The sequence below is a fragment of the Polyergus mexicanus genome, unplaced genomic scaffold (assembly GCF_030449975.1).
Source record: "Polyergus mexicanus isolate NDT 795.1 unplaced genomic scaffold, iyPolMexi1.0 SCAF_14, whole genome shotgun sequence".
Lineage (NCBI taxonomy): Eukaryota > Metazoa > Arthropoda > Insecta > Hymenoptera > Formicidae > Polyergus > Polyergus mexicanus.
In genome coordinates, this window is record NW_027223334.1 from 1,577,989 (window position 1) to 1,593,602 (window position 15,614).

Below are 15,614 nucleotides of genomic sequence, written 5' to 3' on the forward strand. Positions count from 1 at the left end.
ATCTGTTATAGATAGGATCAAATCAAGTACGGATAGATTATTTTATCATCGGCACAATCTGTGGCACTCCGCCGTGATATGTAAAATTTATGAACGATGTAGCAGAGGGAAGACCTGTTGATGAACGGGAAAGAGACCAACGTTGGAAACCGGGACAGTGACCCGGTCGTTGGAAACTCATAACGACCAGAAATGGTAGCGCGGGAGAAAAGAGGGTGGATGAGTGCTGCAATATCGCACACACTCGGTAATAAACCATTCCGCGGTAATATCGTGGTGCAAGAACAACGAAAATAGGGCCCGCCAGGACATTACCGGACGGAGTAATCGACGACGGGAATTTTTCGTCATCCCCATTAATCGTCATTTGTGAAAATAAAGGCGAATTTTTGGGTAATTTTGTTCCAAGAAAAGTATAAAACATATTAATTTCAAACTTTTCACGTTTATCAAGTTCACATCTCAAGTATATCGTGAAATTTTTTCAAATAAAAATATTCGTCTGTGTTTCGGAGCTGGGGTAATCCAATCAGGATGTCTAAAACATAATGGCGAACGAAGAATTCAAATTTCGCGACTCACAAAACTAATCAATATTTTAGTGAAAAATGAGATTCCTTTTTGTGACGCTGTCATTTTTTTTTTTATTTTTCAATATTATTTCCTACTCTAGTTCACGCGACAGCCACACTCGTACAGATTAAGAATCCTTTTGGTTTTTTTATCTCATATGACTACAACGGCTGGAATCATGTCCGCCATGAACAAGAATTTTTTTTTTTTTTCCAGGCACCCTGGTTGGACTATTCTAACTCCGAAACAAAACAAAAAAAATATTTTGATTTGAAAAAATTTCGGGATATACTTGAAATGTTACTTAATGAACGTGGAAGTTGAATATGTTTTGTACTTATGTTTAAAAAAATTCCCAAAAATCGCCTTTTTTCAGAGCGTCAAACTAGAAAGACACGTCTTCGTCCAAGATTTTACGATCTTAGACAAATCCCGCGGAATGTCTCGCGCGAACAGCGAATATCGAGATATTATTCCGCGAAGATTCGTTCCGAATTTTTCGGCGAAAGTCGGGAAAGAGAGAGGCGTTGGGCGAGTGATCGATTTAGATCGAGACGTTGGCCGTTTAAAGATTCCAGCTTCGAGATCTCGGGAATTGCAAGTGGCAGCGCCGATAAAAGTGCACGCTGGTACACGTTGGCTTTCGCGCACCGAAACGCGAAAGGATCTAATTCGCACGTGTCCTCGGGCACGCATCTCCGGGGAAATAACGTCGAGCATTGCCGCGAATATCGCTCGATATTCCGAGCGATCCGAAGGAATTGTCCTTGGATAGAGACGCGCGTGGGATTACGATTTCAAACTCTTTTCCCTCTCGCGAACTGACGAAACGACATTTCTCAATACTTGTTCGATTAAAATATACGAAATGCTCGAGAAGATGCTAAGAATTTCTTCAGAATAAATTCTTTTATTTTCCGTCCGTCATTGAAATAATACATAAATAGCGCAATCTTGACAGTTCATTATATTTTTCATCTTCGTAATCATTTATATCGTAGACGAGAGATGAATAAAAGAGGTCGTTTCGTCACATTAACGTTAACTGCGATCACTCGCGGATTTGAAAAGTGCCCCGAGTCAGAGCGGCGGTCGAAGAGAAGTTTTTTAACTAGTCATTCGACATAACGAGGGCTTGTCTAAGGAGACGAGCCGAGCGCTCGCTCGGTTCGTTCGGTGCCGGGGAATTAACCATCATCCCCCCCCCCCCCCCCCGGTTGTGCGTTTGCATACAAAGTGCATTCTCCGCGCCGCCGGCTCTCGTTATCCTTTTTACCGCGCGGTCGTCCTCCTCGTGGGAGCCCTCGGCGAACGCGGGGCTTTCCGTCCGGGAATAGACTCCGGCGCGAAAGCAATTAAATCGTTATCCGTATCCGGGATTCCGGGACGCCCGCTGTCGACGCCGATGCCCGCGTTACATTTACGGCGCTCAATTTACTCCGTTACGGACGGTTGGCGGATTTACAAACTTGCCCGTGGTGGGATTTTCGTTTTATCGCGCCTGTTGTACAGAGGGGGGGACGAAGTCTGATGAAATATCGTAGCGTCGGTCTGTCCCATTATTCGCGAAGCGAGACGCAAGACGGGAATGCAGTCGCGAAATAATGTCGCAGCTCCAGACGATACGAATGACGTTAAACTCGAACAACGCGATCATGGATCCGACCCTTGTACGCAAACTTTATCTCTTTACTGGAAAATAAAGACGCTCTCTATCGCATTTCATATATTTTATCTTTGAAATTCGTGTGTTTAGTATATTTAGGTATGCATAAGAGATTTATATAAGTAGGGGGAAAGTGTAGGGTCAAACCGGGTACCTATTTGAAAATATGCAAAATATCGTGTAATTACAAAATCTATAGATTTATTTTAATCAAAATCAATATGAATATGTATTCTATTGACAGAAATCACAAATAAAAATATCCTCTTGTTCGCGCGACATTCATGCAGGACTTCCTTATTTAACTTTTTAACTTTTATCTCAAAAAGTTTTTTTTTAACGTTCGTTTTTTTCTTTTTCCGAACGTTAGTTCTCAATTGCTTTCTGTAGAGACACAAAGTCAGGATGACAGGTTCTCCCTCTTTTCATTATATGACATGTGTAAGTACCCCCGGTTTTGCCCGACCACAAGGAAAGTAACAAATACGATGGTTGTATATTTCGGCGTACAAAATGCCGATCGAAACTAATATGATTAACTCTCTAATATGTACAGATAGCAGCCATTATTACGAAAGAACGAGGGTACCCGGTTTTACCCAATTTTCCCCCTATCTTTTTTTTTGTATATTAAAAAGAATATATATATTTTAAGAGATAATAGCAAAATCTTTTTTAATCAATACATTACTGAAATTTATTTCTGTAATTTTTCGGGGAACGATTTAATTTTGATCAGATAGTAAAGTTCAACTTTATTCATCCTCGTTATTGTAATTTCACGAGAGTGGTCTTATCAGAATAAATCGACCGAAGACATGTTCGCATGGAGCTTATGATGGGAATATCGATCGGAATGATCAAAAATTTATAGTCATTTTTTTTTTCCCCCTCCAATGAATATGTGTAATTATGTTAAATTAGGAGCCGCTCGGTCGCTTGATATATCCGGTTGACGTTTCGAAAGCACGTGCGCGCGTGTGTATGTGGGCATGTCGGAAATTACGATTGAACGTCGTCGTCGTCGTCGTCGTCGTCCGCCGCGAAGCGAACGGAAGGACGGGACAGAAGTTTCGTAGGACAAAAAGGATCGCGGGCGGAAGACATGACAGCCGCGATTGAGCGCTTCGCTACGTCGAGTGTCAGAAAAGTTGGACGACACGATGAAACTTTCCCGGAAGATTAACCGTTGTCCTAAATCGCGCTCGGCAAACGGACACCGGCGCGCCCGTATATATCCGCCGGAAGAAATCCGGTCCTCTCCTCCACCGGTCTCGTTATATGAAAAAAAATTAAACGACATTGAGACGGATATTTCTGTCGGCGAAGACGGATCCTATCCTCTAGGACAACGTGGCGCGAATTTTTCTCCCGGAAAAGGTTGCTTGTACTTACCGCGGGAAACGCGTAGTCGTCTACTTTTTAACAGCCTTAGCGATTCTTTTCGTATGAAATTAAATCGAATTAAAAAATGAACGAGTATTCTGTGTCGGAAAATTCTCGTTGTTTGTGGCATCAGAGAACACATTTTTATCAAAATCTTTAAAAATTAAAAACGATAACAATAACACATCTGCGGGATCCCAAGTTTAATTCACGAATATTTTAAACAATTTCAAAAATATAAATATCTGAAAATTAATAAATTTGAAATCAAATTTTTTCTTTCATATTTATTATTTATGAACACTTTCGCGCGTTGCTTTAATTTTTTTCTTTTTCGTATACATCTTTCGAAGTATTTCTGCCAGTGACTTTCCTCTCACGAAGCCGTGTAATGAGAGTGTAAATTTGCGACAAGTTCTTAGTAAATAAACGTTACGATCCTTGACGTGTAGCACGCGCGGAAATAAGAAAACTCACACGTGCACCTTGAGGAGTGATTTCGCCGTATATATATGAAGATGTACGGCGTGTGTGGTTTTCAATGACGTTAAGTGAAGCTATAATAGTCTCGGTATGCAGCCTACGGCTCGATTATCACGCGCTAGTAATATATCGAAGATCGTAAGGACCGGAATCGTCCGCTATAGAGGTTTGCCTATATTTTCACCGCACATTTAGCGCAGAATGTAATCATATAAATTCTGTTTGCTTTATTTATACCGATTATCACGATTATCACCGATATTCGACGAAAATCATAGGCATCTAACAATAAATGTGTAGCAAGAAAATAAATTATTATACAACGATTATTTATTTATGTTATATGCCTTATGAAAGAACTAAAACAATCTTTTCTGCTTTCGTTTTTTTTTTTTTTTTTTTTTTTTTTTTTTTTTTTTTTTTTTTTTTGTTGAATTTTCGATGGCACACGAACAATCCCACCTGACAGCGTTTAAATGGGGCGAAGAATCACGGGGAGAATACGATGGAGCTGACGAGACCAAAACGTTCGTCTGTTCCTCGTAATCTCAAGATGTCTTATCTTAGGGCTGGTCTTAGGATCGGAGTCACTGAATCTCCTTAGTCGCCGGCTGAAATGCGATGTCGCCGCCATGCAAATACCCGCTTTAAGCGAACGACGTTACAGCTGTTTAACCGCTTCGGAAAATGCTACGGCGTGCTCTAGCAGAAGCAAGCATATATTCTTTAAAAAATAAACATGTTTTTAACTATAAATAATTTCTCAATAACTGAAATTTAAGTGCAAAAAGTTAATATTAAGCGGCCTTAAGGCGGATTATCATTTACATGTAAAAGTAAAGAGGAAGAAAAGACGCGTGATAGAGAAAGCTGAAGAATAATAATTTTTCAATTTTCTCCTCTTATAATCATCGCTAAAATATATTTGTACAGAATTTTTTGTACTTGTTCTAGTGCAAAAGTTAGATGATCTTTATCAAGAATACACTTTTTATCGAGGATATATATATCCGAATAATGAAAAACGCGTGATCTATCCTGACGAGCTAATTTTCGTAAAAAACTGTATATTTATAACTTTATAACGCTTTCAAATGCGAAGCCAACAGGCTCTTTTTGTAAAGAAAGAAAGCTGACACTCGAGGGCTTTCGTATCGATATTGAGACTCCCCGTCGTACGAAGAAAGAGCGACCGTGACATCGGCACTAAGTAAATTAAATTGTTAATTATTATCTTAGACGGTAATGCCGCGGCGGGCATGAATATTTATGGGCCAGATAGTCCGTAATTTATTAATATATGGACGTTATACTGAATCCTTAAATCCACGTCGACACCATCGCGGGAGATATTATGAATTTATGAATTTCAGATCGATTATATATCATTTTGCATAAACGATACGGATACGGAAAAGTCGCGGTTGATGTAATTTTTCAAGAATGAAATAATATATTATTCATATTCGATAAAGATATATTTTCCGATCTTGCGATTTCTGATAATTGATTTTTTTATATGATCGAGTTGTGACCGTTCTATCTTGTCATCATTCTGTCAATGTCGAGCCATCTGTCACACGTGACTACGAGTCACCTCTCGGATGCAGAGACAAATTTAAGATACATTTAAATATTTAACCAAGTAAAGAGTTTCTTTTTAATTTTTAATTAGTAGTTTTAAATATCTTATACAATTTACATTTTTCTTTTTTTTTTTCATCGAATTTAATTATTTGTCAAAATGGCAAAGTTGTTTCTATTTCAAAAAAAAAAAAAAAAAATCGCAATTTCGTTTGCGTAAAAATATGAAAATTTTCTTTGAGAGATTAAATTATAAGTGCTCTCAAAAAAATAAATACGCATTAAAAAAGCTGCCTGCGCGATTAATACGTCACATTCATCGTCGCGATTTCTTAAGTCGATTTGTTAACTGTATTATATTCTTATCTGACGTGAGACGGAAAATTGTATCCCCGGGGTCTCTAATATTATTTTATCGAGCCAAGCATCAGGGTACGTAGACACGCGAACTTGTATAAAGGAAAACACGTCGCGAATGACGGATGAATTTCGGGATTTTTATTTCGAAGTAACGATTTCACGGTATCTCTTCTCCTTCGGAATCGAACACTATTTCCCTCGGCCCGAGTTTTGTTTAGAGTTGGTAGAGTTAATATTCCCCGGCGAGAACGGACGCGACAGTACTCTCATGTGCGATCGTTAATATTCATAAAGCCCGAAGTAGCTCGAGTACGCTGTTATTTGGAACTGTAACACGGGCCCGCTCGTGTAGATTTAGCAGATTTTCCCGGTGGCAACAGCGACGAGAGGTTCATAAGCCATAGGCGAGGACCAGCGAGCTTGTACCGCGAGACGAGGTTAATAGATTTCGAGAGTCAGAGGATTTCTCCGAAGAATCAGAAAGGATATTTCCTTCCTTTCAATACCGGTATTCCCCTAAATATTTTTCTAAATAAGACCTCGGGAACGAGACTTTATAGACACACAGTTCGATGGATAAAAGCCTTATTTGTTCCCATTTGGGCTTATTTTTCTGCTTCTGCATTTATATATATATATATATATATATATATATATATATATATATATATACAGGGTGTCCCCAATTTATTAGGTGTACAACTTTGCTTCCGCCGTTTTTTTCCCGAAATTCGAGGCTTTATTGTGAAAAAACTGGTTATACATTTATGATTCAAAGTATTGTCCACTCCCGATGATCGTGCCAATTCTTTTTGACTTTGACCCGAGTCTTCATTAAGTAATGCCTCCAAATTCTGCATCTTCGAAAACCTTCTCTCTTCCACCGCTATGCCGCGCTTCGACGCGAAAATCACCGTTCTTGAAGCGTTGAAACCACTCACGACACGTTCTTTCACTAATAGCGGCTTCGCCATAAGTATTTGAGAGCATTCGATGAGCCTCAGCCACAGATTTCTTCATATTGAAGCAGAAAATTAAAACCTCCCGCAAATGACGAGAATTTGGCTCGTAAACTGACATTTTCAATCGAGAATAACTTTATGACGCAGACACAAATCGACTAATGTTTCTATGGGGTTATGTTGACAGATGCCCAAGTTTATCGCATGACATCTATGATCTATTTATTTCGATCACTACTTATCGCTAAAGTCATCTATAGGAAAACGGCGGAAGCAAAGTTGTACACCTAAGTGGCAAAACTTCAAGAGCGTGTAGGGGACCGAAAAACTAAGACAAGAAGTCCTTTAGAGGTTTGGTTCATTGTTGCTTCATTTTAAAGAAAATCGCAAGAATTCAATTAAGAGACCGAATCATAGATGCGGTGCACCAAATATCACCAGAACAATGTCTAGCTGCAATTAATGAGGTCAGTGTTAGATGTAATGCTTGCGTTGCTGTAAGAGGGCAACATTTTGAACAATATCTGCATTAAATAGATGATAACATAAATAAAATGTAAATAAATAAGTAAAAAAAACGAAAACTTGTTTCATTTCTTCTTTTGTGATTTTCTCAGTCTTGAAGTTTTCGTTTTTTTACTTATTTATTTCAGATGACGAAATGCCGCTTTTTTTTGTAAAAGTTCATAATTATTATACGTCGCTCAATCTTTTTGTCGTAATTAAATCTCGGTGTATTAAATTAATTTATCAAAAAAAAAAAAAAAAAGAGAAATAAGGAAAATTCGGAGAAAAGTTCGCCTTTTGAAATTTTTCGGAACATCAATTTTCATTTTCATTGATGCGAATGAATTAATTAGCAGAGAATATTACGCCTAATCCCGACAAAATAATAATACTTTCGGTTCCTCTTTGTATAATTAATCGCGCCACGCTTTATTTCGACCTAACCTTTTCTTTTCAGACCACGCGCAATTCCTTTCATTAAACTGCCGCTGCTTATATAAAAATTAAGGACACAATGGGCCTTTCTTTTTTTTTTATACCGAATTCGAATCTCCTTTTCTTTCAGCTGACTGCGCAATGTTCGCGCGTGACGAAGTTTCTCGGGGTGTCAAAAATAGAATAAATCTGCACGCGCGCTCAGGTGCGACATGTTAAGGGAATTACTTCGAATGCGTGTTCCGCTTCCTGATAATTCCTTTGATCAGTGCGTGTTGCGGGAGCTTGATTGTCTTCTCGACAGAATAATCAAACTTGGACGGTCCCTTTTATCTCACTCTCCCTTTTCCTCTCTCTCTCTCTCTCTCTTTTTCTCTCACTATATCTCGATGTAGGTATCGATCATTGGACTGTAAGACAGATCGTAAAAGATTCTTTCGGGAGGACGCGAGTCCTGTTCTTTTTTTCTCTCAACAAGGACCGTTTATGGACTGCAATTTTGCCGCAATCTTTTTGTAATATCACAAAAAAAAAAAAAAAAAAAAAAAAAAATCATTCCACCGATAAATATTTAAAGATGATCTTTTTCTCTTCATAACACGCACTTGTTTCGCATTCTCGCCGTTTGCCAGATTTAGCAAATTCCAGATAAATCGTTCGGTGACGTCGGTACGCGCTCTTGAAATAATTTCGCGAACTGCGAGGCCTGACTGCATCTGGCGCGGTAGAAAAGCCGCCGTTTCAGTCGCGACAACAATAGACAGCGAAGGATACACACACACACACACACACACACACAAGCGGCCGCTTATCTACCGTACGTGGCATTCGTAAACGAAGCGCGGAAGACAAAGTGGGTCACGGCGGAAACATCTCGAGAAATGGAAACGACGTATCATTGTAAACGATCATGGCTTGGGTCTCGCGATAGACCGAGAGCCGCGTAAACGACTATGTCTATCGTCGCTCTGATTCGATGGCGATCATCGCGGGCCATTATCTCGCGAGGCATCTCTTTCAACGATGTCGTTCGCGGCGCGCATATCGATCGCGGATGTTTCATTCAGTCCCGTCGTCATCGGGGGATGCGGAGTCGACGATGGTGCGATAGATGATCTCCTCCGAACTACTCTCGACTCGTCCGAGAATCCGAAACGTGTCCGCTGTTCTCCGCGCAGGTTTCATCTTACGCGCGAATTCTTGCAATATTTCCAGATTCAAAGACACTAACCCATCATCCTCTTGAGGGGTGGGGGTGGGGTGGGGGAGGAGGAGGGTACGCGTCCTCTTATCCTGCCTGATGTGTCCTCGTCCTCGTCCTCGGCGACCTACGTCGCGCATATCGATGCGCTCGCTCCACGTGACGAGCACGTCGCCGCTGTTCGCTTATTTGCATACACGTCGGTGCATACGTGATGCATGCGTATGTAGTACACGTGACGCGCGGGATTGCCGGGTCGCGCTGAACGCGTAAAGACTTTCCGCTCTTTTCTTCTTTCTTTCTTTCCCTCCTTTGACACGTCGAGCGTCGTCGTGATGTCTAACTCCGTCGTGGTTGGGTAGCACCTCGCTCTGATATCTCATGCCGTTGGAATTTTGATGCCTCAGCCGTGGATACGTAGACACTGGTACACTGCACGTTCGCTTATCTAAATTGGAATTGGCGTCGACTTCTTCGGAATTCTAACGACGATAGGGAACGACTCGGTGCATACGGATTTTTCTATATGTATAAATGACCGTCTATCCCATAGAGGATGACGCGAAAGCCATCATAGTCTATCATATCGGTGGAATAGCGAAGGTTACATTTTCTCTTCAATTTTTTTACATCTTATCTATCATTGCGAGAATCATGAATCTTGTAAGAGGGAATTTCTAGAGCCTGCCAACAGATATGGAGAGCCATTTCAAGAATTCTTCATTCGACAGATATGTTCGTTTATCACGAAGCGTATAAAATATTAAATAAATATGTAAAGATAAGAGAAAAATGTTTGAAAAAAGTGAAGGGATGAAGAAATGTAATAATGGAGAGTCTCGGACAAATTTTTTTTTTTTTTTTTTTTTCAGAATTGTTAATCAAATTGTTAATAAAATGTCATCGTTAACACGGATGATAGAATAATATTGACTTTTGTTGAAATAATGTGCGTGAAAATAATTGAAGAGATGTTAATATTAATATGTCGCGGTAAACATTAAAGATGAAAAATTATAATAAAAATTACAAAACATTAATTTTTCTTTTTCTTTGTCATTTTTATTGGTAACTTATCTTTTATCATATTGTACATGGCATTTTACAAACGAACAATTAAATTTCCTGCTCTTTTCTGACATTAACCAATATAGGATGTATGATGAAAGGCGGATTTTTTTATGAGGGGCAAATCCCCGTTTGCGAATCTCCCTTGTGCGTAGACAGATATCTGAGTTTCTTGTCTGATCAAGGACAGTGATGGACCTGTGAAAACTCGAATTACACCATCGAGGGGATGGGATACTCTTAGAATTTTATTCCGTTACTCCTATATGAATCCGGATTATTATATACGTATACACTGTATGTATTTTTTCTTATCACTCTTTTTGTATTGCCGACGAGCATTGCATTCATCGAAATAATTATCTTCTGTCAATAAATATTATGTATCTCATAAGCAGGCATCTTTAAATATTTTCTTTTAGGAAAATGCAATAGTATTTTTCGATTTTCAAATTATCGTTCGATAATAATTGTTTCGAAGCTGCCTTGAAATCTCTTCGATTGGTTTTATAATTACGTAGCCAGACGTTCGTAATTATCGTCGTTGCGTATTTAATGTCATATTGGGAAAAATCTGCGGTTTTATGAAACGCTCTTTTACGTAATGTAAAATTACGTAAATTTAAATTTTTTCCACTAATTGATAAAATTATTTATTATCGCGTAACGTATCGTATATTTGCGATTCGATAACGGGCTATCACGTTAATGGCACTCTTGAATGAGATTTGATTTGTCCATTATCCGCGAACTGCTAGTTAAATCATTAATCTTAATGAACAGCTGATGGTGAAAGCGGGTGAGAATTTTCACGGGGGGGGGAGGGGGGGAAGAGACGGTGTACCTACGTCGGATACCGAGTTTCTTGATAGATACCGGGATTAAGAACGGAAACCCGAAGGAAGCCCGGAAACTCCAAGGAAGGCGATTAAAGTCTGGAATACATATATATGTGGCTATAGGTAATCGAGAGTATAAAAAGAAAGAGAAAGAAAAAGAATGAAATAAAGAGAGAGAGAGAGAGAGAGAGAGAGAGAGAGAGAGAGAGAGAGAGAGAGAGAAAGAGAAAGTTTCGCGTAGCGAGCAAGAGATCGTACCATCTCATATCCCGTCTCTCTTTCTCTCTCTTCTTCTCTGTTTCGCCGATCTCTTCTAATCCTTCTAAATCTTCATAAAGCTGCGTTTCCAACGTCCGGCGCGTGTACGAGAAAATCGAGTAAAACGGAATCTTCCGCGCCATCTTTTGCATCTTTTGGGTATCAAGATAACTCTATTGGATATAGATATCGATATCGAAATCAGCAACATTCCTTGGTGATTCTCGCGATATTCTCGGTAGAAAGGATTTCGAGGATCTCAAGGTTCGTACGGAGAAGTTGACATGTCACATATCTTTCAGGCTTATAATTTTATTCGTTTATATTTTGATATCATCCCGTTACTTCTGATAAAACGCGGCATGCAAATCTCTTTACCTTTTGACCCATCTAGATGAGATTCAGATTCCACGATAGGCTATAGAGGAAAGAGAAGTTAGTCCGATTGGATTAGGCGAAATGAAGCGAGCGCAATACTTTCGCAGAGAGCGTATCTCGGTGGCATAAGCCACTTTAGAGCCGGCTTTGCACCCTTGCGGCGCGATTTCGTGTGCACAGCACCTTAGGCTATATCCCGCGGCTCCTGCAGCTGCGACGGAGTTAAGCGGGAGGAAAGTCTCATATACGCGGGAACGTGTTACGGTCGTGAAGCGTCTATAATCCTTAAGGAACCCGACCGGGCGATAAAGACACGGTCGGCCCGGGGACGTGTCCACCCCACCGGAGTGCCCCATTCGAAACGGCACGGCGTCGCGCCATCCAACGAAAATACCAAAATCGAATTGCCGAGTAATTTCCTCCCTAATGCACTGGCTTCGTTGCCCCGGAAACGAGCGCGGACGTCGACGGCGCCGCAAAAACCGCCAAATCTTCTCTGTCCGGAGAACAGACGGGAGTTTGTACGAAGAGAGACAGCTCGCCGCGAACACGTAACCCCCGTGTCCCGATCTCATCAAGACTTTGGGCTCCGTTGTTCCCGAAGCGCATTTCTTCGGGAGCAATCGCGTTCCGCATACGCGGATTTATTTCCACCACTCTCGGAATTTAAAAATAAGTTTGCCAATTTCAGGAGCCAAGTATTTTATGCGACGATTGCTTTGATTTTCTGAGATATACAATATATATAGGGCGAGGCATTTATATTGAGACACTTACATATTTAAAAAATAAAGCAAGATAGAAAGAAATGTTGCAGATAAAAGTTGTTCGGTTCTAAGGAGGTCGTGAGATGGTGCCATTAGTTTGATCTTGGGTGGAGGCACTTTGGAGATTTCAATGTCAATCTTGTTTTTTTTTAATGGAAACGCCCCAATTTTTTACATAAATCGATTCCTTGCAATATTCCGCATAAAAAGTTATAGGGGTATGATGGCCAAAAGTTTAATATCCTACGAGATATTTTATACTTTATTTCATTACTTTACTTTGACATAATTTTACATAAATTATGAAATATCTTATAAAATTATTTATTTTACGATGATGTTACCTTAATATTTTAACCTCAAAAAATGAGAGACATCAATTGGTGTAAAGAAAATAAAACAAGATTGAAATCTCCGAAATGCCTTTATCCAAAGTCAAATCATCGTCACCATCTTATGGCCCCCTTGAAGCCACACAACTTTTGTTTGAAACATTTTTCGATTTAACGCAGTGTTTCTGAGATATTTGAGCGGGTCTTTTAAAATGGGACACCCTGTATATTTCATTGAATAAAGAGATTATGAGTCGGAAAATGAATCGGAAAATATAAAATATTTTTTAATGTTGTATAAAGCTTTTATTTAAATAAATAAATAAACAATATTTGTCGCTAAAAGATATATAATAAAAATTATATAAAAATATGTAAAATTAATAACAAAAATAAAAAAATTAAATTGATGACAAATATAAAAAAGTGTAAGAGATAAAAAAATTCTTATTTTTTAATTTAGATAATTTATCGAAACCGAATCGCATCGTCATCATATAAACGCGCACGATTATTTAGAATGCTATTATTAGTCTTCTGTTTCAATATCTTTTGCACACATATACAGTGTTTTTCATCATGATATTTTATTATCTCAAAAACATATATTTTTTAAATATAAAAATAAAATTTTATTTGTATCTGTTTGTTTAAATCAAAATTTTCCACGCCTTTCAAATATTCTAGTTTTCGATTCGCCTTGTAATATCTCTCTCTCTCTCTCTCTCTCTCTCTCTCTCTCTTTGAGCTTATTAAGTTTATATAAATGTATATTGTCACAAATTCTCCAGCATTTTCTACTAACGATTAGATGAAATTAATTTATCGGTCTCGAAACGACTGCTACGGCAACAGGTTCAATGTCAATAACACTGTTCGTTTGCGAAGTATCTATAAATATACGAGACGATGAAAAGGCTATTAATAAGGGTGAAATGCGGCTAATGGACGAAATCGCGGCCGGCACAATCGGCTACAAACAATGGCGCGACGTCAATAGAATAACGCGGGTCGTCGGAGGGCGAAGAATTTCGGAATCTCGATGGGAGAGGCGCGCGGAAACGAGACGCCGATTACTTTGGCCTTGTGTCAAAATACCTTGTGTCTACTCGACGATACTTTCGCGCGTCTCCAGAACCGCGATGTTTGTGCCGGTTATAATCACACAGCGGCAATACCTGAGAGATCGCGTCTCCGCGTGAGCCAACCCCAACTTTAACTCGAACCCGCTCGCGTTAATTACCAAACTCGGGAATCTCGCTATTTATTTTCGAAATAAGATGGGATTTTTTTTTTTTTTTTTTTTTTTTTTTAAACCGGTTTAACTCGACGCGTCGGAAGCGCTTTTCGACGTTGCACGACGCGCGCGTTTCCGAATGGAATACACGTATTACTCGATCGCGTTCCGTGAAACTACGATGAATATTGATGAAATAGTAGAATTAACGGACGTAACGATTGGAAGGTTAATTGAGAGTAATGCTTAGTATCTTTCTTCGATCAAAGAAACAGTATTAATTGCGAAAGGAAAGGATGGGGTGGTGATAAATCTCCGAAATACTCCTTTTTTTTTTTATACGCGGAATCGATTTTACTTTATATTTTAGTGAATATAGAAGATATATAGAGCCTTAGAAATATAAAAATATTTTTTTGTATTACACACTCAACAGCACAAGGTGCGGGCTGTTTTGTTTTTATTTTATTGCAAATATTATTTGAAGAAATAAATCTTTATATTTTATATTTTAATTTGACATATTTTGATATAAAAAATTAAATATCTCGTAAAATATTTAGTTTTTGATAATCTTACCGTAATACTTTTATGTACAGAATAATGAGACAAATTAATTAGTGCCAAAAAAAAAAAAAACAAATAATTGTTTAAAAGAATACATTGTAAATAATTTTCGTAAAAACAATTTTTTTTTTTATTGATTTGAAAATATAAAATAACTCAAAAAGTACTTAATAAAAAAATACTTTATTATAGCGTCTTGGAAAGCTCTCGATGTCAGCTACAAGAATACTAAATAAAAAAAGGGGGTTTCCATTTAAGATTTTAAAGTTGACCTTCACATGACCTTCAAATGATTTTCCAAGGTCAAATCATTGTCACCATCTTATGGCCCCCTCGAAACCAAACAACTTTTGTCTGAAACATTTTTCTCTTCCGGGCTTGGTTTTTGAGATATTTGCCTGAGGAGATTAAAATGGGACACCCTGTATATTTCTTCTTTCTATTTAGTTTTCAATTGTGAAAATTGCGGATAATCAGTACGCGTTAACGATGACGTCGCACGCGAACGCACGCGCCGCGTGGAGTGTCCGATAATGCACTCTATGGAAAGTAATGCAATCGAGCTTCCTGTCCCGCTATTACGTAAACATGGAATAACTTTATTAGAAGCTATTACACCGCGCTCTCTGCTAATGGCATCGCTTCTTTTTCCCACGTCGTCTCTTATTTCAATGCACCTTGTTCGCCTCTTTCTCTTGTTTAAAAGAAGACGTTATCAACATAGAGAACTACTTTCAAATTTTCAACTTTTCCTTACCCCGAGATCGTTTCTATTTTATCTTAAAAAAAAAAAAAAAAAGAGAGATCAAATTATAGCTTTATGACAGATAGAAATTGATTTAAAAATTACAAACTAGAAGAAGAAACTTTTGTGAATTGACTGATTAATTATTATTTAATTAATTAATTAATAATTATTATTGCTTTAATTTAAAAAAAAATATATTTTTTATATTATTCTTATTAAAATAATGAAAATCTTACGGGGACAGAAAGAGCAAGGCTTTGATA

At 38.4% G+C, this 15,614-nt stretch overlaps 2 protein-coding genes across 2 annotated transcripts in view; one reads left to right on the forward strand and one right to left on the reverse strand.

Annotated features, from left to right (window-relative positions):
• Nucleotides 1-15,614, forward strand: part of LOC138939577 (uncharacterized) — an 88,581-nt gene that overhangs the window by 41,977 nt on the left and 30,990 nt on the right. The window lies entirely within an intron of this gene.
• The window catches only part of LOC138939579 (probable G-protein coupled receptor B0563.6), a 38,775-nt gene that overhangs the window by 6,530 nt on the left and 16,631 nt on the right, over nucleotides 1-15,614 (reverse strand). The gene's annotated exons all lie outside the window — the stretch shown is intronic.